This window comes from Hippopotamus amphibius, chromosome 9, assembly GCF_030028045.1.
Source record: "Hippopotamus amphibius kiboko isolate mHipAmp2 chromosome 9, mHipAmp2.hap2, whole genome shotgun sequence".
Taxonomy (NCBI): domain Eukaryota; kingdom Metazoa; phylum Chordata; class Mammalia; order Artiodactyla; family Hippopotamidae; genus Hippopotamus; species Hippopotamus amphibius.
Genome location: NC_080194.1, coordinates 90,045,321 through 90,068,426, shown reverse-complemented (window position 1 = coordinate 90,068,426; position 23,106 = coordinate 90,045,321). Strand labels below are relative to the sequence as shown.

At 52.4% G+C, this 23,106-nt stretch overlaps 1 long non-coding RNA gene across 6 annotated transcripts in view; it reads left to right on the top strand.

The window, feature by feature from the left end:
- Nucleotides 1–23,106, top strand: part of LOC130860338 (uncharacterized) — a 42,489-nt gene that overhangs the window by 5,635 nt on the left and 13,748 nt on the right. For 3 of the 6 annotated variants that reach the window (XR_009055421.1, XR_009055422.1, XR_009055417.1), the window contains 2 exons: nucleotides 293–6,298; nucleotides 15,639–15,803. This is a non-coding gene — a long non-coding RNA (uncharacterized LOC130860338). The remainder of the gene's footprint in view (nucleotides 1–292; nucleotides 6,299–15,638; nucleotides 15,804–23,106) is intronic. The other 3 variants (XR_009055419.1, XR_009055418.1, XR_009055420.1) reach the window with 2 other exon arrangements.

The window sequence follows — 23,106 nt, the reverse complement described above, 5'->3', positions numbered from 1 at the left end:
AGTCCCCACTCTGTGGTCAGGTGAGGCTGAGGGCAAGGAGAGAGGAGGAGGAGGAATCTCGTGGAGGATATGTGGCCAAAGCCCTAGCTAGCCCCAGAGAGGACTGGCTGGCATTGGTACCCCCTTCCCTAACCTGACAGGCCAGCCTCACCCCAGGCAGTGCTCCCGGGGGGCAGTTGGGAAACCACAGCATCTAATTACTGTTATCATCACCCTGGTAGCTGTGGTGATTATGATGGTGCCTCTGTATCCCACAGTGCTTAGCAACATTTAATTATTGTTATTCTTACAGAGATCCCTGCAGAGCCTTCCTATTGCCATGGCTGCCCTTGCTCTTGAAGACGACAGATCGACGAATGCATTTGCCCCCCAGGTCCGATGATCTACTACGTCACAGTGGTACCTCGATGGCTAACAGGCAGCCCACGTCTCCCTTATGGGCCATGGTTTCCCAGGGATCTCCTTGGCTTTGGGGGCTGGAGCTCTGCGCGATGATTGAAAGGCCCCAGTTCCCTCTTGAACCACCCAATTCTCCAGAAAGAAGGGATTCCAGAAGGTGAATCCGTCACCACCCTGCCTCTGGTTGGAAGACCCTCAACACAGTCCTGTGCACCACCACATCCAAAATCCTAAGGAATTCTGGATGTGATGGGGGGGAGCATTCCTGATTTGGGGTGAGAATACTTAAAACTCAACAGTGGTGCTAAGAAGAGGGTTTCAGTGAGGATCCCCATGGACCAGGGAGCTTAGACCAAGAGATGGGAAGAGGATGGGTCAAACTCCAGCCTGGAGTGTATCTGCTGCAGAAAGAGGTGAAAGGGAAAAAGACTTCAAGCAAGAAAGAAGACACTCAGCCTCCCACCCACACTCTCTCCCCTTTGATGGTGCCTTTAGCTTCTGGGTGGAGGGGGGCGTTGTGGTCAGAATAATCATCAGGGTCATCGAGAGGAAACTGACTTTTATTTTTGAGAGCCATCTAGAAGCCAAGAAATGGAATCTGTTGTAAGGGAGGAACAGAGTTCCTGGGTCAGCCCAAGCCCTGCAGAGAAAGTGCATGGTGGACGCTCGCCCTGGGAGTGGACGGGAGGCTGTGTGTCCTTCTCTAGGGCGCTGACCTTCTCAGGATCTGATGAGAGCTGTGTCCCTCTGCCTTGCAAGCAGCACACATGCACAAGCACGGTGTTTACATGGCAACCCACGGGAGCGCAGCTGGGGCCCTGAGTTAGCAATCCCTGCTTTCAGGAAGGAGGCAGCCCTGAGCCCAGACTCCCTGTGATCTAGGCTAATGGGTGTTAGTGACGTGGAGAATCCAGAAGGAGGCAAATGTAAGCGAGAGCTGTGTAATGCGAAGTGAAAAAAAGAACAAGCACGATGCGTACACTTCATTGCGATTCTGTACAGACTCCGCACCTAGAAAGAGAAAAATGCAAAGGCAACATGGAGAAATGAAAACGTTTTGTGAGTGACGTTTTTTCATTTTAAAAATTTGCTTTAATGTCATTATGAAGTAATTTTAATAATAGACTTAGTTTTTTTTCTATATTATGTAAAGTGCTTTCCCTCCCGAAATGAGCCTCTCTCTGAATTGTATTTGGTTTAGGTTAATCTCTATGCCCTGCGCTCCTTGAGCACATGCTTCTGAGGAGAGGTGCTCCAGGACAGTGCCAAGTGGCCTGCAGAGGCCATCCAAAGGGCGGGTCACTGAATTTGGGGGACCCTCAGGAGGCAGTTGGGCAGGGAGCAGGCCTGTGATTTGGAGTCAGGAGTCCTAGGTTCGCATCTTGGAGAAGAAGGGTGGCCAGCTGTCCCGTCTTGCCTGGGATGAGGGGGTTCCCAGGACGTGGAACTTTCAGTGCTAGAACTAGAAAAGTTCTGGGCATACCAGAGTGAGCTGGTCCCCTAAGAGTGAGACACTAAACTTTCTGTGCCTCAGTTTCCTCATTTGTAAAAGGATGCTGATGACTTCCAGGATCTTTGTAAAAGTACTTTGTGAACTCTACCATCTTCAACCCTGTTGGCGATGATGATGATTTGTGAGGTAGGATGGGGGGAGGCAGTAGGGGAAGGGGTGGTTCTCCCCAGCCTTGAGAGCTGAGAGCCCAAGAGCCTGTTCAAATGGATGCTGTGATGTATATACATGGAGAGCTTGAGGCAACCACTCTCTCTCAACAGACTTTTAACAATAATTCATTCAAGAAATATTTATGCACCGCCTATGACCAGGTGCCAGGCTAGGCACTGGCATAAAGCCGTGTACTGCTGAGACAGGCTCCCCTTGTTGCTGGGGCCAAAGTCTAATGGGGAAGAAAGGCTCTATTAGGAAGTGGGATGATAAGGAAATCTAGGGGCCTATGAGAGTGTCAGGTGAGTGGAGACCCCTCCCTCGTCTAGAGGTTCAGGAAGGTCAGGGGAGCTTTCCTGCAGGGGTGAGCTGAGCCCTGAGGGGTGAGGACTGGCTAGCCAGGGATGTCACATGGAGAAAGCAGGCAGAAGGAGAGGCCGTGAGAAGGCCCAGGGGGCTGGGTGTGTCAAAGGACTGAGAGTTCAGTCTGGTGGGTACAGTACAAGGTGGGGGGTGGGGGGAGCGCTGGCTGGGAGGTGTGTGCCCGGGTTGTGTGGGTCTTGTGCACTGGAGTCTGGACTTCATCCTGAAGGCAATGAGAAGCTGTGGTGGGTGTGGCGGAGAGAACAAGGTTGTTTCACACCGGGCCACTTGGCAGCCCCAGCCCCTGTTAGGCTAAGGTGGTGTTCCTGGGCCAGGCACCGGGTTTGGCCTGTTATGGCCACGTCCTCCGGACCGGACAGAGCCAGCTGTCTTTTCTGTTCCCGAGGCCCCCGAGCCTGGCCCATCTGCTGAGCACTCCTGCAGTTTCAAGCGTGGTGTAGTCAATCTGTACCTTCTCCTGGCAGGGGCCCTGCCGCCTGGCACAGACTGGGGCTCCGGAGAGAAGAGTGGCGCCCCCCTCCCAGGCACGCCGCTGTCACCACAATGGGTGTGTGGGCTTGATGGCTGCGTGGCAGTGAGCTCAGGGCATGCTGGGCTCTCCCACAGCCCCGGCAGCAGATAAATAACAAACAGTTACACCATCGACCCAGGTACAGGGAGGCGGGTGTGCTCCCATATGCATGTACACGCACACACGTGCTTGTGTGCACACACTCAGATACACTGACATTTATGTCCACACTTCCACTGAAACTCAGGCAAGCCCACAAAGAGATTCCCTGCTATGTGCATGAGATGAACAGGCACACATTACATTACATTCACCCAACACTGACACACAGATGTTACAAATGCTCTTTATCCAGCCTTACCTAGATGCCTGTACACTTACATTGGCCCAACCTCCATATCAAGTGTTTAGCAAAATGCCTGGCACATAGGATTATTATATTGCTATATTTTAGTATGATATTGTACTAAGACACTTGAGTGTGTGCCCATGTACCAATATACTCATAGCCACATACATCTCCCGTATGCACATTTAAAGGCAGGTGCCCACATAAGAACTCCATCCTTCCACGAATCTGGTACATAAACCCGCGAGCCCACAAACAAGCTCACTCTCAGAGACGCACAGATTGCCATAATTGGCTTTCCCAGTTGCACCTACACACAATCACAACAGCAATAATAATAATAGCAAAACCAGGGTGGGTGATTGCTTTATATTTTTCAAAGGCCTTTCAGGCCTGTAATCTCATTTGATCCCCACAGCAGCCCAGTGAGGCAGGTGGGTGGAGCAGGCATTTTTACCCCAGGTTTACGGTTGAAGAAGCAGAAGCCAGAGAGGTTAAATACACCATCTGGGAGGCAGCCTGGAACCCAGATCTGGCTTGTCTGTCCTCGTGATCTTCTCGTGGCCTGTTTGACAACTTCTAGCTGTCACTATGGAAAGCAGCAACTGGGGTGGAGGCCTGGTGCTAGATTCTGGATTCCTGGTCAAAACATTTCCCGGAGTCAACCCAGGCTGAGAAGTGGGAATTGGAGGCTGATAAAGGGAAACTGCCATCATTAGAAATCCCATAAAGTCTCATTTACAACTCCTGTCAGATGAAAGGAGCAATTGACTGTGTTGGAGGGAAAAGCAAATAGTGATTTCCTTTAGGACTGCCCAGCCTCAGACAGCTGATTCTGGAGGGCCCAGAGGTCCTGGGAGAACGGGGGTCCTGTCCCATCTGAGCTCTCCCCATCTCCATGCACTTCCTCTCCCCTCTGTCGGGGCTGGCCTCTGGGTCCTTCAGCTCTGGTACTAGGGGAAGGGGAGAGAAAAGGACAAAGAAGATGCCTCCCCCTCCCTCAGACCCCTCTCTCCTCCCGCACTGCATCCGAAGCCTCCCTATCCTGCTCTGTCCTGAGCCTTCAGGACCCATTGACCATCCTGCCCCCAACCTGGCTGGGGCAGAAATAGCGAACAGGCTGCCAGCCCAGCACCTGGCCTGTCAAGTGCAGGGAAGCCTCAGATCCAGCAACTTTGAAAGTGATGAGACAGCTTTTTTCAAAGGCCCGTGCCCCACGGGGGAGGTGGCCTCTTGGTGAATGAACAGGCAGAGTGATCATCCCTTCTTTTGCTTCTGATGGTGCTGTTGCTTCACTTTGATTTCGTCATCGCTTGTGTGCCTTAGTTTCTGCATCTACAAAATGGGCATCGTAAGAACAACCGGACAGCGCTGCCGTGAGGGTGAGATGAGAAGAGGTGTGTGAACCCCCAGCACTGTGCCCCTCACACTGTTGGTCGGGCTCCTGAGGAAGGAGGGCCTCCCCTGCTGGGGCTGGAGGGGTGGTGTGGCAAGAGGCGCTCCCCAGCCTCCTGGGTGTGCCGGCTTTGGCTGGGAGAGAAGGAGGGACAGGGAGGGGACGTCTGTTTGACACCCTTGTCAGCATCCGTTACCTGGTGTGTATTTTCCCAGGAGCTGATTACATTACAGCATGTGTTGATAAACATTTGGAGTCGGAAGGAGTGAAAACTGAGCGGAATGTTAAATGAGTTGTGGTTTGGTCAGGATGCTGAGAAAGGGCTGGCTATGCCAATAGGAGGTGGTGACAAGGGCCCCAACCTGGTGGCTTCCTAGCCTGCCAGGCTCATTTTGCTTTCTTGCTCTCCCCTCCCCTATGTTCCCTGTGTTGGCCCCCAGCAGGGCATCCAGACATGGCCCCCGAGGCAGGCAGCGTGTTATAGCAGAAGAGGGGCAGTGTTAGGACTCAGGCAGTTATGGGTTCCATTCCCAGCTCTGCCACGGACTGGCTTTTGGCAACTTGGGCCAGTACCTCAACCTCCCTGAGCCTCGGTCTCCTCTTCTGTAAAGTGGGCTTAACATCCACTCCACAGAGTGAAGTGAGGGTTAAATGAGAAGACATCAACCAGGCCGGTACAGGGAACTAAGCACTAAGTAAACATTGGTTCTTTTCCCAGTTTACCCAGAGGAAAAGTGTCCGCCGTAGCCCTGATTGCACTTTGGATGTTAGGCAACTGTTTCTTACATCTACTAAGAGGAAGTGGGCTCATGTTCTTTATAATGCAAACTTCCTCACTTCCAGTCCTGGTTGGGACTGGAGCAAGCAACCCAGGGTGCGTGTGGGATCTTCCTCTCTCAATCTTTATACACCTGTTCACACATGACAGTACCAGTCAGTTAATTATTTGCGTAGTTATCTGCTTGGTGTCTTTCTCCCTCACTCATCCACACATTTTCTGAGGACAGGGACTATGTTATCTGGTCATAATCGAACGCTCAGGGCCTAGCCCAGTGCCTGGCACTGGAAGGGATGGACGACTTTCACACATCTGATTGGTCCAGAGCAGAATGGTCAAGATAACCCCTAACAGAGCTCTGCGGCATCTTATCTCATGGCTGTTTCTAAACTCAGAGCACTGGCTGAACTTCCCAGTTGGCCTTTGGCATACATTACCTCCAATTAACTTTTCCTGGCTCTCTTGTCTCTCTGAAGTTGTGGGCTTCTGGAGGACTGGGTATTTAGACCTTCAAGAGAAGGACATGCACCACTGACAGATGAATGGATAAAGAAGACGTGGGATGTGTATATATACACAGTAAGTCCCCTACATATGAACCTCCAAGTTGCAAACTTTCAGAGATGTGAACGTGCATTCCATCAACGTCGGCGTGAGTGAAATTGCAGCTCGCCCTCCATCTCCTATTGCTGACAGTCCTTCAGCTGTACCATCTCCCACCTCCTCTCCCTCCTCCAGTCAGTAACTCTTCTTGCCTGTTCACCCGATGCCAGCCCCCTGTATGCCAGCTGTCGTACTGTACTACTGCACTTTTCAAGGTACTGTACTGTAGGATTTAAAATGTTCCTTTATTTTTTGTGTTTGTTTTTATGTATTATTTGTATGAAAATATTATAAACCTATTACAGTACAGTACTATATAGCCAATTGTGCTAGTTGGGTACCTAGGCTAACTTTGTTGGACTTACAAACAAATTGGACTTACGAACATGCTCTCGGAATGGAACTCGTTCATATGTAGGGGATTAATATAATATAGATATACACACATGTATATATACATACAATGGAATATTATTCAGCAATAAAAATAATGAAATAATGCCATTTGCAGCAACATGGATGGACCTAGAGATTATCATACTAAGTGAAATAAGTCAGACAGAGAAAGATAAATATCACATAATATCACATATATGTGGAATCTAAAAAAATGATACAAATGAACTTATTCATGAAATAGAAACAGACTCACAGACATAAAAAACAAACTTATGGTTACCAAAAGGGAAAGGAGGGGAGGGATAAAGTAGGAGCTTGAGCTTAACAGATATACACTACTACATATAAAATAGATAAACAACAAGGGAACTATATTCAATACCTTGTAATAACTTATAAAGGAAAAGAATCTGAAAAAGAATATGTGTATATAGAACTGAATCACTTGAAACTAACACAACATTGTAAATCAACTATACTTCAATTAAAAAAAGAGAGAAGGGCATGCAACTGAGAGCTGAGGTCTTAGAAATTCCATGGACATGAGTAAATGAAGGAGGGAAGGGGGCTCCTATCTCCCTCCCCCACCTCTGTGCACCTGCTGCCCCGCCCGCCTCTAGGCTGCTGGGGAGGTGGGGGCGGAAGGAGCACGACTGCCCAGCGCCACCTAGCGGGCGTGGGCCAGGGGAGAGCGCGTCTTCCCGGGACTGTGGGATGAGTGACTGCCTCACGGAGTTGGGGAGGCTCCAGTCACTGCCCCTGGCCACTCCATCCTATGTGTCCGGGGGTGTGGAGACCCTTCTCGGGAGCCCTGGCCCCGATGGCAGCAAGTCGGGGTGGTGCGTGCCCAGGTGTCTACGAGCTGGCCTCCCCCCAACCCCCACTTCTTGTAGTGGTTCCCGTACCTTCTCAGCCACAAAGAGGCCATTGATTGGGAAGAGTAGCCGGGTTGTGGCAGGGAAGCTGGAGGGGACGTGGTGGGGGATACACACACACACACACACACACGCACACACGCATACACCCACACACACGCCCTGCCTCCTACAGAGTGGGGCTGGGTGTACTGGTTCTCCAGCTCTGCCTCCTGGGCAGCCTCCTTGTCTTCCTCCTGTTCTGTCTCCTCCTCCGCTTCCCCCACCTAATTTTCTGCAACCACCTTTGACATAATTTGCAGCAAGAGGTCCATCCTAGGCTGGCCCACTTCCCCATTCCCCCCTTCCCTCCAGGGTGTGCTCTCCTCTTCTAGCAAAGGTGTTCATGGCACTTAGGGGCCCTTTGTAATACCAGGCGAGGCCAGTATTATTAGGAAGAACTGCTGTCACAGCTGCTGCAGACGAATAGTATGCAGTCATGCATCCCAGGCTGATAGGAAGGTTTGAATGTGCTACTGCTCTGCTTTATCGATATTTTGCCCTCTCCATAGAATGGCTAATGGGTGGCACACAGCACCCAGGGGAAGTGTTGGGGGGCTGTGTGAGGTGGGATGCCAACTGGGAGAAGGCAGGGGCTTCTGACCCTCCTGCACAGTCTTGCTTCATTCCTTGTGCAATAGGGAAGTCCTTACCTCTCTTAGCATCCGAATTCCAGGCACCCTGGCCCTTTAGAGGCCAGAGCTGCCAGGACTGCCTTAGGTTTCCAATCAGTCCACCTACATCAGAGGTAGAACCAACACCCAATTACTTGCCCCATTCCTGGTCACCTGCCCCAGGCTGTCTTGGAGCTGGCCTGCAGTGGGGGTGGGGAGGCTGGCAGTTGGTGCCTGTGAAAAGACAGCTGGGAGTGGTAGGAAACAGGTTCCGTGAAATCCCACTTGGTGCCTCCCTGAAAGCTCCTGCTTGCCACCTGGATGCCCGTGTGTACACAGGAATAGGCTGGGTGCTGGGGGAGGGGCAGGCTAAGGGTGCTGGCTTGTCTGGTTTAAAACACTTCTTCCCGGTCCCCAGAGCCAGTGTGGAGAGTGCACCCTTGTGTGTGTGTCCCCATTTGTGGGCAAGGCCGTGCCAGTGTGGGTGCTGGGAGATGTGCATTTACTCACATATTCATAGTCTGTTGGGCTTGGAAGGGACTTTAGAAAAGATCCCCCACCCCCACCCTGCTTCTGCCACATCCATGCCAAATGCTCATCTGGATTCTGCTTGGTTGTTCCTGGTGACAGGGAGCTCACTGCTTCTTAAGGCAGTCCATCTCTGCTCTGACAGTTGGAATACTGAGTTGGAAGTTGTTCCAGGCAGCCTGGACAATCTCCCTACCCCCTCCAACACCGTAGGAAAACAGGGCCAGGACAAGGTATCAAGAAACAGCACCCTGATATAGTTATAGCCAATGTTTACTGCATACCTGCTATCAGCCAGGCACTGCATTAAGTGTTCCCCATATATTCACTCCCATAATCTTCAGTAAACTCTATGAGGTCAAGTTTGTTGTCATCCCATTTTATTGAAGAGCAAACAGAGGCACAGAGAAGTTAAGGCCCTTGCCTGAAATTTCGTAGCCAAGTAGTGGCAAAGCCAGGATTGAAAACCAGGAGGTCTGGCTCTGCCTGAGCTGAATCACCGCATTATATTTCAGGCACCACTGAGAGAGGGAGAGAGAGAGTGAGAGCACATGCACATGTGTTTGTATCATCACCACTGTTTCTGGGAAGCACAGCTCAATGATGTTACAGGCAACAAGGATCCCAGGACAAGAAATTAATACATTAGGAGTTGCCCTTCTTCTTCTTTCTCTCTCTTCTTCTTGCCCTTCTCCCAACCCCCTTCCTCCCCTCCTCCTCCTCCTTCTTCATCACCATTGCCCTCACCTTCATCTAAATTAAAAGTCATCTTTTGAGCACTTGTGTGTGTTCAGAGGTTCTCCGGAAGCAAAAAATTCATCTGGGAGTTTTTAGGCCAAGACAGATGTACTGGCCTAGGCAGACATTCAGGGACATCCTCACAGTGAAGTAGCCTAGGATAGATGAGGTTGTAGACGGGAAGTAACTGGTGAAGAACTGTACTCACGTTCCACACCAGCCAAGAGTTAGGTGGTACACGGTTCAGAGAGTTTTATGTTCAATTTTATGTCTAGACAGAGTTTGGGATGTGGTTATCACTTTTCCTCTAATTAGTGCAAGAAGGCTTTCCCAGGCGCTGCTTTCGGGAGCTCTCTTGCTGTCTTGGCTTCGCCATCTGTCCCCAAGAGTGAAAATTGGATAGAGTAGGGGGAGGCAAAAGTTTTAGATTGGGAGTTGGAATGCCTGGATCATTGGCTTTGAGTCTGCCTCCAGCTTGGTGTGTGACCTTGGATAAATTACCCTTCCTTCCTGGGTCTCTACTTCCTCATTTGTAAAAGGAGAGGTTAAGACTTGTCTATTAGGCTCCTTCAGTGGGTGTACTCCCTGAAGTCTGTCTAACAGTTGTGTGCGAGTGGGCAGGTTGTGCACTGTGCAAGCTTACTCAGCCGAGAGGTGAACAGGGGCTGAAATCCAGCCTATGCCTTTCTCACCAGGCCATGCACCATGGTGGGGCCTCCATCCATCTGGAGAAAGAGGCACCGCATGGATCAGAAGTGGCCCTGCAAGGTCCCCACCCAGATTGGCTCCCTGTGGTGAGAGTCAGAGTTGGGGTGTTGATAAGGGGAGTTTTTTAAGTCAGAAAGTGAGATTGTGGGTTGGGGGATGGAGGAAGGAACAAGGAGAGGTTCCATGGTCCATGAATGTCCAGAGAATGCTGGGTGAGCAGAGAGCAGTGGGGAAACACCAGCTCCAAGCTAAACTTTGTGTGTGTGTTTTTTTAATTGATTTTTTTGTTGGTTGCGTTGGGTCTTTGTTGCTGCACATGGGCTTTCTCTAGTTGCAGCGAGTGGGGGCTGCTCTTTGCTGCGGTGTGCGGGCTTCTCAGTGTGGTGGCTTCTTTTGTTGTGGAGCACGGGCTCTAGGCATGCAGGCTCCAATAGTTGTGGCTGGTGGGCTCTAGAGCACAGGCTCAGTAGTTGTGGCATGGGCTTAGTTGGTCTGTGGCATGTGGGATCTTCCCAGACCAGGGGTTGAACCCGTGTCCCCTGCATTGGCAGGTGGATTCTTAACCACTGTGCCACCAGGAAAGTCCCTAAACTTTGTATAGAAAGAGAGGGGAGAGTGGGTGACCCACGTGGGATGGGTCCTTGGGCTGCAGTCAGAGTATCCCCAGGAGCAGTGATTCTCCCTGTTTTGTCAGCATAGCTCACTCCTGTCTCCTGTCACCCCAAAGCAGTCAGTCCTTTTGGGGTGGCTCTTTCTGCTGAGCTCCCCTTTAGAGGGAGATGGGGAGGGGTTGGGTTTTGTCCAGGGCCCTCTGAGAGGGCTGTCGACTTTTAGAGGGTGTTTCCTTACCCAACAAATGGTTTTGGGGGCCCTCTCTGGGCCAGGCCCTGTGGTGATTGGACAGGCGTGGACCCTGCTCTCAGGGAACTTACAGTCTAACAGTGCTTTTGTCCACGGATCTAAAAGGAAATGGCCCTTGTCCCCTGAGGTGGTGAGGTCTAAGGACATTGTGGGACAGCCTGGTTCCTGCGCTGGGCTCAGCCTGGTCTGAGACGAAGCGTCTTACCCTACATCCGGGGACTCTGAGAGGCTACCGATTTGGGCCTCAGTGGCTGTTGAGAAGCAGGAGATCAAGAGGGGACCGATTACTGAGGCCCTGCAGCAGGGAGAATGTGGGGGTCGCTTTGGAGGACTATTGGGAATGAAGGGCTTCCTGAAGGGAGGAGGGGTGGTGTGCAGGCTTGGGCGTCTCTGTGAGGGGCAAAGCCTCACTTTCACTTGGTAGGGGGCTGACTGAGAGGGCGGGGACATGGGCCCTGATGGGGGCTTGTTCTGTGAAGTGAACCTTGGCTGACCACAACCTGGCCTCTGGAGACCACGTCCTGTCCCTGCCTCCTCCCCTCCCCCGCCCCCGAGTAAATCTGCAATCCCTCATTACCTGCCTTCGAAGCTCTTTCACTAGAGAAGGTGCCCCCTTCTGTCTAACTCAAAGTCATTCGTATTGCATGTCCTGGTCGTTCCCATATAGCCTGGCAGGGAGGAGTTTGGGGTGTCTCCTCGGCAGTCCCAGATGGGAAGGGATGAAGCTGGGCGCACTTGGGCCCCGGAGGAGCTGTTGTCTCTGCAGTGACGACTACAGGCCAGGCCTTGTGCCTGGACCAGGCAGGCCCACCCTGCTCTCCCCGGTGCCCCCGCTCCTGTTCTTCACAAGAAAGGGGCAGCAGGGAGGCTGGTCGTGTGTCTCTCACTCACAGGGTGGCTGTGCCAAGTGCCATTTTGTTTTCAGGATGTTCTCTCCCCTCCAGCTGACTTGCACTCCATCTATAAAGTAGGATATGGGCTCGGAGCAGCTCACACTGGAGGGGCAGCTGCCCTGGGATGGGAGCAACAGTGGGTCCTCTGCCCTGTATGACAACAGCAACAACCCCAGTGACAGCGACAATGGGTAAGGATGAGGACCATCAAGAGCTAACCTTTATTGAGCTCTTACTCTGTGCAGACCCCATGGTGAGTGCTTACACACTAATATGTATTAGTTTGCTGTTGCTGCTATAACAAGTGACCACAAAATTATCTCACAGTTCTGTAGGTCACCTGTCTGACACAGGTGTCACTGGGCTAAGAATCAAGGTGTAGGAAGGGCTGCATTCCTTCCTGCTGATTCCAGAGCTGATTCCATTTCCTTTCCTTCTATAGCCTCCGGAGCCTGCAGCCCTTGGCTTTTGGCCCCCTCCTGTGTCTTCAGAGCTGGCAACGTTGCGTCTCTCTGATGCTTCTTCTGTCATCATGTCTCTCTCTCCCCAAAAAGCTTCTCTGCTTCTAAGTTCTCACATGATTAGGTTTGGCACACCTAGATTATCCAGAATAATCTCTCCATCTCCAGAGCCATACTTTAAACACATCTGCAATGTTCCTTTACCACGTAAGGGAACATGTTCACACATCCCAGGGATTACGCACAGACAGCTTTGGGCTCCACTATTCTGCTCCCACAATATACTTGAACTTTTTCATACGTTGGACCAATGAGTTAGGTAGTGTTAGTACCCCCATTTCAAAGATAAGGAAACTGAGACACAGAGAAACTAGGTAACTTGCCCGAGGTTCCCTTGTAGGTGGTAATGTATTTCAGATTCAAATTAAGGCAGCCTGACTCCAGAGTTGTACCTTAGTTCCTGTGACAAAAGCAGAACCAGAGAGGGGGAGGCAGATGTTCAAGTTTCACGTGATGTAAGGCAAGGTCCCCCTAGATCAGCTGAGCAGTGGTTCAATAAGTGTTTACTGAGTACCTACCATGTGCCAGGTCCCAGGAGTGGCTTTTGGGAGTGTGTGACAGAGCTCCAGTCTGAACCCCAGTACTAAGCTCATTCTTTTTCCACGTCCTGTTGACGTATGAAGGGATGGGGCCCTCTAGCTGGGAGGTTAGCTGGGAGAAAGGACTGTGCTCTAGTGGGTGTAGGACCCGGGGCTGTGGATGGGCTCAGGTGGAGGACTGGGTTGCCCCGCACCCCGCAGGACCCTGCTGGACTGGCCCAGGGCCCTTGGGGGCCGGCTCACCAGGCCAACTATTCCTGCCCATCCATCACGATGGGGAATGGGCCCTCGGTGAGTCTGGGACCTGCAAATCATGGAAATTAAGACCAATTAGAGAGGGAACAAGTGGCCCCTTGGCAGGGCTTCCGGCCACAGTGGTGGCTCGGGTGCTTTATGGATGTTTCCTCCCATTTTGTGGTCCAGCTGGGAGGCAGAAACATGCGAGCTCAGCACAAGGCCACATCTAGATGTTTCCGAGCAACTTGGAGGGAGGGCAGCTCCTCAATAGGATCCGAAGCCTCCGCCCCAACCTGCACAGGCCCTGCTTTCCTGTCCACTCTTCATCTCTGCTCCGTGCTCCACACGACACCTCTGGAGACTCGAGCCTGGGAGCTGGAGGAGGAAGAAACAGTGGCATGTCACCTTGCCAGGCTGGGGGAACCTGGCCACCCTGCTCCTGCTCTTCTCCCTCTGTGTTCCCACATCACCCACCCCACCTGCTGGAAGGGCTCCCCCTTTCCTGCTGGGGTGACTCCTGATCAAACCCTTCCCCTTCAGGAGGCTAAGCTCTCAGAAGGTGTGCAGACCCGAGAAGGAGCGCCCCACAGCCCTGGTGGCATGGGCAGGATGGTGCTATAGATGCAAGGACAAAAGTAAAACGAAGTCTCCAGCTTCCCGGGTCCTTGGCCACCTTTAAACCTTGCCCTTGTCCATCATTGCATGCTGTTCCTGTGATGAGGACAGCGATGGGCCTGTGCCCCCTGGGGAGGGCTGGCACCGAAGGGGCCTGAGAAGGGCAGAGACTTAGCTGGAACCCTGAGGGGGGTGGTATCTGGGAAGAGGAAAACTGGTTGCCTGAACCCTTCTCTGGGTGGGAGCTATGAGATTGCAGGGGTCACCCCTACCCCTGCTCTGCCCCGGGGTCTGGTGTTTTAGAATAGGCCCACTGGGCTGGGTTGAGGTCACCTTCTGGAGAAAGAGACCCAAGTGGGGTGGAGGGGCCACCGTGCCCTGAGGCCTCTGAGGCGGCCATCAGCTGACCCTCTTGTTTTGCGTCTTCCATCACAGTGGGTGGAACAGCCCTGGACTCCCAACCTCGCCCGACTGGGCTGCAGATGGAGCCTTGTGATGGGGGCCGCAGGGCAGGTGGTGTGTCCAGCGCAGAAGGGAGACAGAGCTGGACAGGGTGGTGCCCACGCCCTGGCTCACACAGGTGAAACGGTGGGAGGGGAGGAGATGGCCAGGTCCCAAAGGAAGCCTGGACCTGGATACTAGGAGACAGGTGGGTGAGAGAAGCCGCACTGGGGAGAGGCACAGGTACCAGCAGCTCCACCACAGCCGTGAGCATCCCTTCCTCCCTCCAGCTGAGGCTGCTAAGCTCGTTACACTACACCATTCAGTGACTCTCATCGTGGTCAACTCGACCTCGTGACTCACTTAACTGGCCCTGGGCAGACGCCTTAATCTCTCCGTGCCTTGGTTTCCTCGCCTATAAAATGAGAATAACAGCAGCATATTCCTCATAGGATTATTATGGGGATTAAGTGATTTAATTATATAAAGTGTATAAAATGGTACCTGCCACATAGAAAGTTTTATATAAGTATTAGCTATTATATTATTACTCATGTTATTAAAAAGGCCATACTATGCATTTTTAAGACTTCAGGGTCTGGAGTCAAGCAGACTTAGGTTGGGGTCCTAGCTGTTCCATGAATAAGCTGTGTGACCTTGGAAAAGTGGCTCAACCCTTCAGAGCCTCAGTTTCTTTTTCTGTAAAATAGGTATAATAATAATAATAATAATACCAATTTGGTGAAGTTGCTGTGATGATTAAATGAGACAACTGAATAAATTTAAATGAACTGTGACGTACCTAGCACAATACGTTGCTTCATCTTCCTGGCTGGATATTAGATTTAGGACAGTCTCTAAGGAGCAGGTAGGACTCCTGACAAAGCGTCATGACCTTCCAAGAGGCTCCTTTTGATTGGACACTGAGAGCATCTGAAACAGGATTCTGGTTCTGTTCAGAACCAGGTCCAGAAATGGGGTGCTGGTGGTGACAGGCGAGGTGGTAAGGACTCAGCTCTGCCTGGGCTTCTCACACCAAGAGTGAGCGGATGCATGGCCGTGGCCAGACCCGTGAAGGACACAGATGGGCTTTGTCCTCAGTGGGCACCAGCTGACGGTGATGACACCAGGGTGGTCAGACTCAGCAGGGAAGAGCAAGCGAAACATCACACCCTAAAGAGACTTCCCTGGCCTGCAAATCTGTTAGGTCCCCTGTTATAACGCTCTCACAGCTCTTTATTTTTGTCTTTAACAGCTCTTATCACAATTTGTAAATATGTAAATTTTTAGTGAGTATTGGGTAAGCTCCTGAGAGTACAGACCACATCCGGATGGCTCATTGTGGGATCCTAAGGTTTGGACCAGCACCTAGCACGTAGTCAGTGCTCAATAACGTTTTGATGACTGAATAGATGATAATAACAGTTAGTACTTATTTAGCTTTTATTATGTGTCATTCATTATCCTAAGCACTTGACATATAGTGTCCTGTTTAAACCTGACAGTGCTCTTCTGAGGTAGTTAGTAATATTATCCCTATTTCACAGATGGGAAAACTAAGGTACAGAGGGGTTGAGTTACCTGCCCAGCATCACACAGCCATCAACTGGTGAAGCTGGGATTCAAGCCAGGTGGTTTGGCTCCAGAGTCCATGTTTCCAGCAGCAATGTTATACTGCTTCTCTAAAGGAATGAGTGAATGAAGCACATCAGGTATTTATGACATTTACTGCATTTGGATAAATGAATTTTGATGGAGGGAGTGAATTGTATGACTCCTGCAGATTAGGCTGCATGGTCCTGATGAGCAGGACACAAATGGCCTTTTTTTTAAAAAAACATTTTATTTATTTATTTTTGGCTGTGTTGGGTCTTTGTTGCTGTGCAGCGGCCTTCTCTAGTTGTGGTGCACAGGCTTCTCATTGTGGTGGCTTCTCTTGCTGTGGAGCACGGGCTCTAAGCCTGCAGGCTTCAGTCGTTGTGGTGCACGGGCTTAGTTGCTCGGCGGCATGTGGGATCTTCCCAGACCAAGGATCGAACCCGTGTCCCCTGCATTGGCAGGCAGATTCTTAACCACTGCACCACTAGGGAAGTCCCACAAAGGGCCTTTAAGGATCCTTTGGAGGAGTCTCCTTCCCATTGGCCAGCCCCTCCCAAGTCAGCTGCTGAAGGGCCGGGGGTGACTGTGACTCAGGGGTCTCTAACTCACCCTGGTTTCTGGCTCCTTCTCTCTAGGGTTAAGGAAGTGCAAGAATAGACATGGACTCAGGAACCTGAATTTCCTGTCCTGGCTTCTGCCTCCTCCCAGGCCTCCTGTGTCTCTAGGAGCACCTGCTGATGGGGTGGGGGTGGGGGGACTGCTTTGTCACTGCAGGAAGGGTGAGGGAGGTGAGTGATGCTTCTACTCTTTGGTCCCTGGTTCCTGCCACATCAGTCCCCCAGCTGTGCCCCCTTCCTGCCAGATGTCCCTGAATTCCCTTCAGCCTTTCTCTCCCCCCACACCCTGCTGGGTCCTGGCATGACCCACTCTTTATTTGGCCAGATGTCCCCTGGCTGCACTCACCTCCTGCCCATGCACTCACCTCTCCCAGGAACCTCCCCAGCCTGCGTCATGAGCAAACACCAGGAGCGTGACTGCTGTCCTCTCGGCAACCAACCTTAGCTCCTTCCCTGGGACTCCTGTCCTCCAGGGAGGTGGCGTGCTTCAGCACAGTCCTATAGTCCTCAGCACTGTTGGTCCTTATCACGATTGAGGTGTGATGAGGACACAGAGCCCAGGTAAAGAGCCAAACGTGGGGCCCAGTGAGACAGGCAGCTGCCTGGCACTGGTCTGTGCTACAGAAATACTGAGGCGGAGACGCCTGCAGTGACTTGAGATCCCAAGGGACCACCTGAGATGGACCACGAAACTGCCTTCTAAGTGGCAATGGGGGCGGGGGGAGCAGAATCCAGTTCTCCTCAGAGCTTTGGCTTTGCTACTTGGGAATGCAAGTTTGGGGCCAGGGCAGAATTGCTCAGGACTCGAGGAGGGGCGTGGCTCTGTCCTGCAAGTCCTCCGTCACTGTCTCTGCCCCAGTCCACACCTCAGAGCTCAGTCTCAACTCCAGACCAATGAGGAATAAGCCTTCCAAGAACATCGCTGTGAGCATCCTGCGGCTCTGGCGGGTTGAAGGGAGAAAGCTGAAAGGTGGTGGTCATTGAAGCAGAGAATCTGTATTCTGGTCTCGGCTCCATTATGAATACAAGTCAAGTCTCTTCGAGCCCTGTGTCTTTACTTACAACGTGGGGTGAGGCGCTTAGACCACGTGACTTCTAAGGTTACTTCCAGCGTTAGGATTTCAGGGAGTTGGTGCTGCTTGGGAAGTCCCTGTGGCTTTGAAACAAAAACCTACCCCCTGGGAGTTTGAATTAAGAGGCTAGAAAAGGGAAGGACCTGCTTTGTGGTTGGCATGATGCCAGGGGCTTCACTTGCATTATCTCATTTAATCTTCACAAGAGTGCTAGTCTTTTTTTTTTTTTTTTTCCCTAAAAAGGAGAAACTAGGATTTAGAAAGGCCTAAGTATTGCTCAAGGTCACACAGTATAAGAGGGAGAGATAAAATCTGAAGTTGGGGTTGTGTGACTCAAGGCCTGTGCTTGCTGCCCAAGTGCTTGGAGACAGAAGTGGGTGTGGGGGGTGGGCTGGGCGTGGGCAGGGATTTGGTGGTTGCTGTACCGAGAGCAGAGACTTGTCCCAGGCTGGAGACTATCATATTCCAGGGACATTAACCCCTGAGGAGGAAGGAGGAAACTCCCTCGCTGAGGGGTAGGGTGCTGAGCGTGGGAGGTAAAGGCAGGAGAGGTAAAGGCAGGAGAGGACCTTCACAGCAGCCGAGGGCGGCTGTCAGCAGGGGCGCGGGGAAGGGGACTCTGGGGGCTGCCTGGCCCCCAGACGTGGGAGAGCACATCTGTGAAGGGCGTCCAGTGCTGTGGGCTGCCTGCCCTCCCCACCCTCTCCCCAGGTCCCTGGGGCAGGCCCCACGCTGCACACATGCACAGACGTGCTCTGTCATCCGGTGTCACATGTCCCATTGCTGACACAAACGGCTTGCACGCTGGCTCGCTCCAACAGCACTTCACCTCCTGGCCTCACCTTGGCTCCCCTGTTCCCAGCCCACCCACATCCAGTCTGCCTGTGTGTGTGTGTGTGTGTGTGTGTGTGTGTGAGTGTGTCTTCCTCCTCAGCCTGCAGAATGCTCTGCTGTCTGTTCGTTTCTCTTGGGTTTGCACAAACACATATGCAGTCTGATAATCTCTCTGTTGTGAGTCTCCTTTACACATACACACACACACACACGTGCACCCCTCTCCTTCTAAACTTCTGCTTCTCAGTTGCTTGTCTGCTGGTCTTTCCTTTTCTCTAATCCACGCACAACTCTGGGTCCCAGAGGACCCCAGGCATGGTTAAAGGGCCCGGGCAGTTTCTTCTCTTGTTTTCGTCCTCACTGCTCTCCTCGCAGTCTCGCCTGGCCCGGCTACAGGGCTGGGCAGGCCCCTCCTGGAAGTGGCATCCCTGGAAGCAGCTGGCCGGGGAACGGCTATGTGGGTGGGGGCAGGCAGGGCTGGGAAGGGATTTGTTTGCTTTGGATTCTTTGCTGTGAACATTTTTGTCCATTTGCCATGATGTTTCATTGGTTTCAGCTGATGTCATTCTGGTGCCTGGGAGAGACTTGACGTCCAAGCAGAGCAGGAAGGTGGGGGCAGGGAGGGGTGCAGAGCCCTGACCCAGGAGTCAGGAAACCCCGGTTCTAGCTCCAGAAGAACCTTGGCTTCCTCATCAAGTATACAAGGGGTTTGGAGCTGATGATCTCCAGTGTAGTTCTGAAATGCTGAGGTTCTGGGAGACCTCTGCTTTATTTGAAATCTGCCTTCACCCTGCTCATTCCGGCTCTCTCTCTGTAGCTCATTTGCATTCACAGGCATCATCCACGCAAACATGCAGATGCACGCATGCACCGCCCCCACCCTATCCGAATGCAGCTACGCTCTTTCCCAGGAACTTCCCCAGCTCAGCTGGGCCCCCGGCCCCTTTTCAGGATGGGGGTTGCAAGCAGAGGGGTGTGTGTGTGTGTGTGTGCACGCGCGCTTGTGCACCTGCACATCAATGCACACACACACACATCCCCCACGCTGAGGTGCATCTCTGGGTTGAAATGTCCGCCCCGTGACAATGACCTGGGAAGTCACTAGCCTCTCCACCCATTCCAACACCCCCTCCCCTAAGAGTAAAGACCTGAATCCACAGTCTTGTTCTTGCTGCGCTCCCTGCCCCCCTTGACTGTAAAGAAGAAAAAGGAGGTGGGAGAAGCCCAGGACGGGTGTGGAATGAGCATGGGGGCCTGGAACGTCAGAGCTGGAAGGGGCCGCCTTGACCACTAGTCTAGTCGGCAGGTTCCAAACATTTCACTTAAAGCGTGGAAACTTGCTTCTGACCAACTCTTTCCTGGACGTGCAAACAAACAAAACTGGTTAAAGTCGAACTGCTAGGGGTAAGGTGGGTGGGGGCTGGGGCCCAGCCTACGCCGCATTCCCCTGCTCCCCCCCACCACTGCTACTGCCTCATGCGTGAGCGCGCTTCCTGCAACCCCTTGGGACGTTGACAAACACAGCTTCCAAACCATCCATCTAGCCCACTGGTTCTCCAGTGCGGGCCTTGGACCAGAGGCAGCAGCATCACCTGAAGACTTATTAGCAGTGCAGGTTCTCAGGAGACCCCACCCCAGTTCTGCTGAATCAGAAATCGGGGGTGGGCCCAGCGATCTATGCGTAAGCCCTCCTGGTGACTCTGTTGAAGCTGCAGTTTGAGAAGCACTGGGCTAGTGCAACCCCCTCGCTTATAGATGAGGAACGCAGGCCCAGAGAGGGGCCTGTCTTATCCAAGGTCTCAGAAAGTGCCACGTGGTCAGGCTATGACTCTGGGCCAGACGGCCTCTCCGTGGATGTCTATGTGGTGACACCCTGGAATGTTCTTGCCTTGTTGCCTCTCCTTCCCCGGGGCTGGGTTGGAGCCCTTTCCTTCAGGGGGCTACACTGAGTGGTGGGCAGTGAGTGCAGCCTTCAGACCTGCGCACATGAGGTGTGTATGAGGCCCCACTGAGGGCAAAGACTCAAGGCATGGCTGGTCATCACATGTGCAGTACATCCAGGGAGTCTTCTTGGAAGAGGCAGATTCCAGAAGACAGGACTCCAGGAAGCAGAGGTTGTGTTTGACACAGGCCAGTGTGGGGGAGTGGGGAGGGCAAGCCTGGCCATGAAGGAGGGGACCCAGGAGGGCCCAGGCTGGCAAGGGAGGAGGTGACCCTGGGTAGGGGAGTAGGAGGAGTGAAAGTACTCAGCTTGCCAGACCTGCTACAAGTTCCCGAGAAACCTGGGGACTTCTCTGATGAATTAGGGAGCATTTAACATCTCCGGCTAATTAGCCACTGCTTGCTACCAAGGAAGGAGGAGAGGGAAGTTTGGAGCCAGGCAGCTTTGAAAAGCAATGCTGCTCCTTGACAAAGCCGGCCTGGGGAGGTTTCAAAGGCAACTTCTGAGCAGCCCGCACGTTTCATGTTCATTAGATCCTTGCTTCCCAGGCTCCAAAGACAAACAGTGGGATTTAAGGGTTTTCTTTCCTCTTTGGAGACATTTCATTCTGAGCCGTGAGCTTTCAGCTGGGGAGGAGGCAGAGCTGGCTGAGATGCCCATTCCTCCAGATCCCTAGCCTAAGCAGAACCTGACTCCATCCTCTCTGCACACTGGAAGCTCCCCAGGAGCCCCAGAAGCTCTGCACCAACCCCCATCCTGAAGGCTAGTTGAGCAGGTACCCATGGGGGGCTGGCATGGGCTGTAAGGGGCGCAGTCCAGGTGCTGCGGGACGCAGCGTTCTTGTTTGTCGTTACCTCCCCGCACCTATGTGTTCAATAAATGTTTACTGAGTGAGTGAGGGAGGGAGGGAGGGAATGAATGAGTGTGCTGGTCATTTCCCTGTTGCTCCCAGATCCATTTCAGGCCTTTTTCTGCCCTGTTTGGTGACATGGGGAACTACATTTCCCAGCCTCCCTTACCTACTGGCTTCTGGATGGGTTCAACCAATCGGAGGCACTAGAGGAAGGTAGCATGTGGGAGGAGGGGAAAAGCCAGGATATTTCTCCCCTTGCTCTGTTTCCAGCCAGGTCTCTGCAGCATCCGTGTCTCCTCTTTGGCTACTTTGGAAGAGCCCCTTCCTGCGCGGCCCAGCTCCATCCAGCAGGCCCACAGTCGGTCCAGCGTCTATCTGGGGACCTCAGCTCCTGGGCTCCTGGAACACGGCCCACTCCATCCATCCCCAGGGAGGTGGTGGTTTCTTGCTGTTGCTGATCTCTGCATTGTCCTACCTCTTCTGTCACCTGCACAACCAAATCCCTGATTTAAATCCCTCTGCTTGAAAGGCCTGGAGTGGCTTCTGTTTCCTCAGTGAGCTCAGCAGGATGCATGAGGGATGTGCTGAGTATTCCCTGCGGAGAGGAACCTATGTTCCAGCAGCTGGTCTGAGCAGGTTTGATTGGCCTGAGACCTGGAGTCCTACAGACATGCCAGCTTTGTTCTGGGAAAGACACCCCCTCCCTCTGCCAAGGCACGTGCCCCTGTGCTGCTGGAGCCTGAAGGTGCCTCCCTCCTACCCCAGTATCGTACATTCCCTCTGTCTCTGCTGCAAAAACATAAGACGTGGCACAAAGGAACAGCAAGGTGCAAAGAGGAGAAAGCCATCTACCGCCCACCAGACCCTGTGCAGGCCTTTAGTTTTTGCTCAGAGAAGGCTCACAATGACCCTTTGGGTAGATCATCTTATCCTCTTAAGTGACCTCTTTCCTCTTTCACAGCCAAATGGTCACTCAGTCTGTCCATTTGGTCTCACTTTTATGCCTTTTTGCCTCCCCGCCTACCCTCACTGTTTCTGTCACTTTAAACACCCTCAGTCCTTCGCCAGTCTCCTAACTGGGCTGCCTGCCTCCAAGCTCACCTTCCAGGGCATCCTCCACACTCTGCCAGGGCCAAACAGAAATTGAACCACGAATTCCGTTGCTTAAACCCTGCCAGAATCCTTACTGCTTTGGGAATAAGGTCCAATCTCCTTGGTACAGCAGCGAGGTACTCTGAGATCTGGTCCCAGCTCCCTCCCAGCCGTGTCTCTTATTTCCCTCCCCACTCACACCCCACCCATGATTCAGCCTCATGAAGCCACTGAGAGTTTCTCTATCAGAGCGGGTGGGTCATACCTCTGTGCCTTTTCCAGGCTGTGTTCTCAGCCATGAGGCCCTCCCCACCTTTCCTCCCTCTCCGCCATCTCCCTGGGAACTGCAGCTCTTTCTTCAAGGCCCGGCTTTGGCGTCTCCCTCTGCGGGACACCTTGCTGGCTCTGCTGCTGCAGGTGGGTCCTTTCTCCTTGTTCCCTTGCACCTTTATCACCTTGGTCCTGCTTTGCCTCCACCACACTGCGTTGCACCCATGGGTTCACATCCTCTCCTCCCTCGCTAGACTGCAAGGTCCTTGAGGGCAGGAACTGTGTTTCATTCATTCATTCATTCATTCATTTATTTAAAAGTGCTTATTGAGCATTAACCTTTTGCCAGGCACTGGGCCTGATGTGGGGACACTTGACTCGTGTCACAGAGTGCATGGTCTCGCGTGGAATCATCCACCGCACCAGTAACAGTAATAAGAAATAATTGCACTGATACATAGATAATTACAGGTTATGAAGGAAAAGTAAAGGGTGTGATATCTTTGGTATCTGATACCAGAGGGTGTTCAGTAGATGCTACTTTTCCACCCCAGCCCCAGCCCTGTGCACCAGGATGTATATTTACTGCTGTATGTTTAGCGCTGCTCCCATAGTGCGGACATTTACCCCCCTGGTCTATGAACTTTCTGTAGGAGGAACTCTGTTCCTTCAGCTCCTGTCTCCAGGGGCTGGCACGTAGTAGGTGTGTGATAAATATAGGGTGAGTTTAAATGG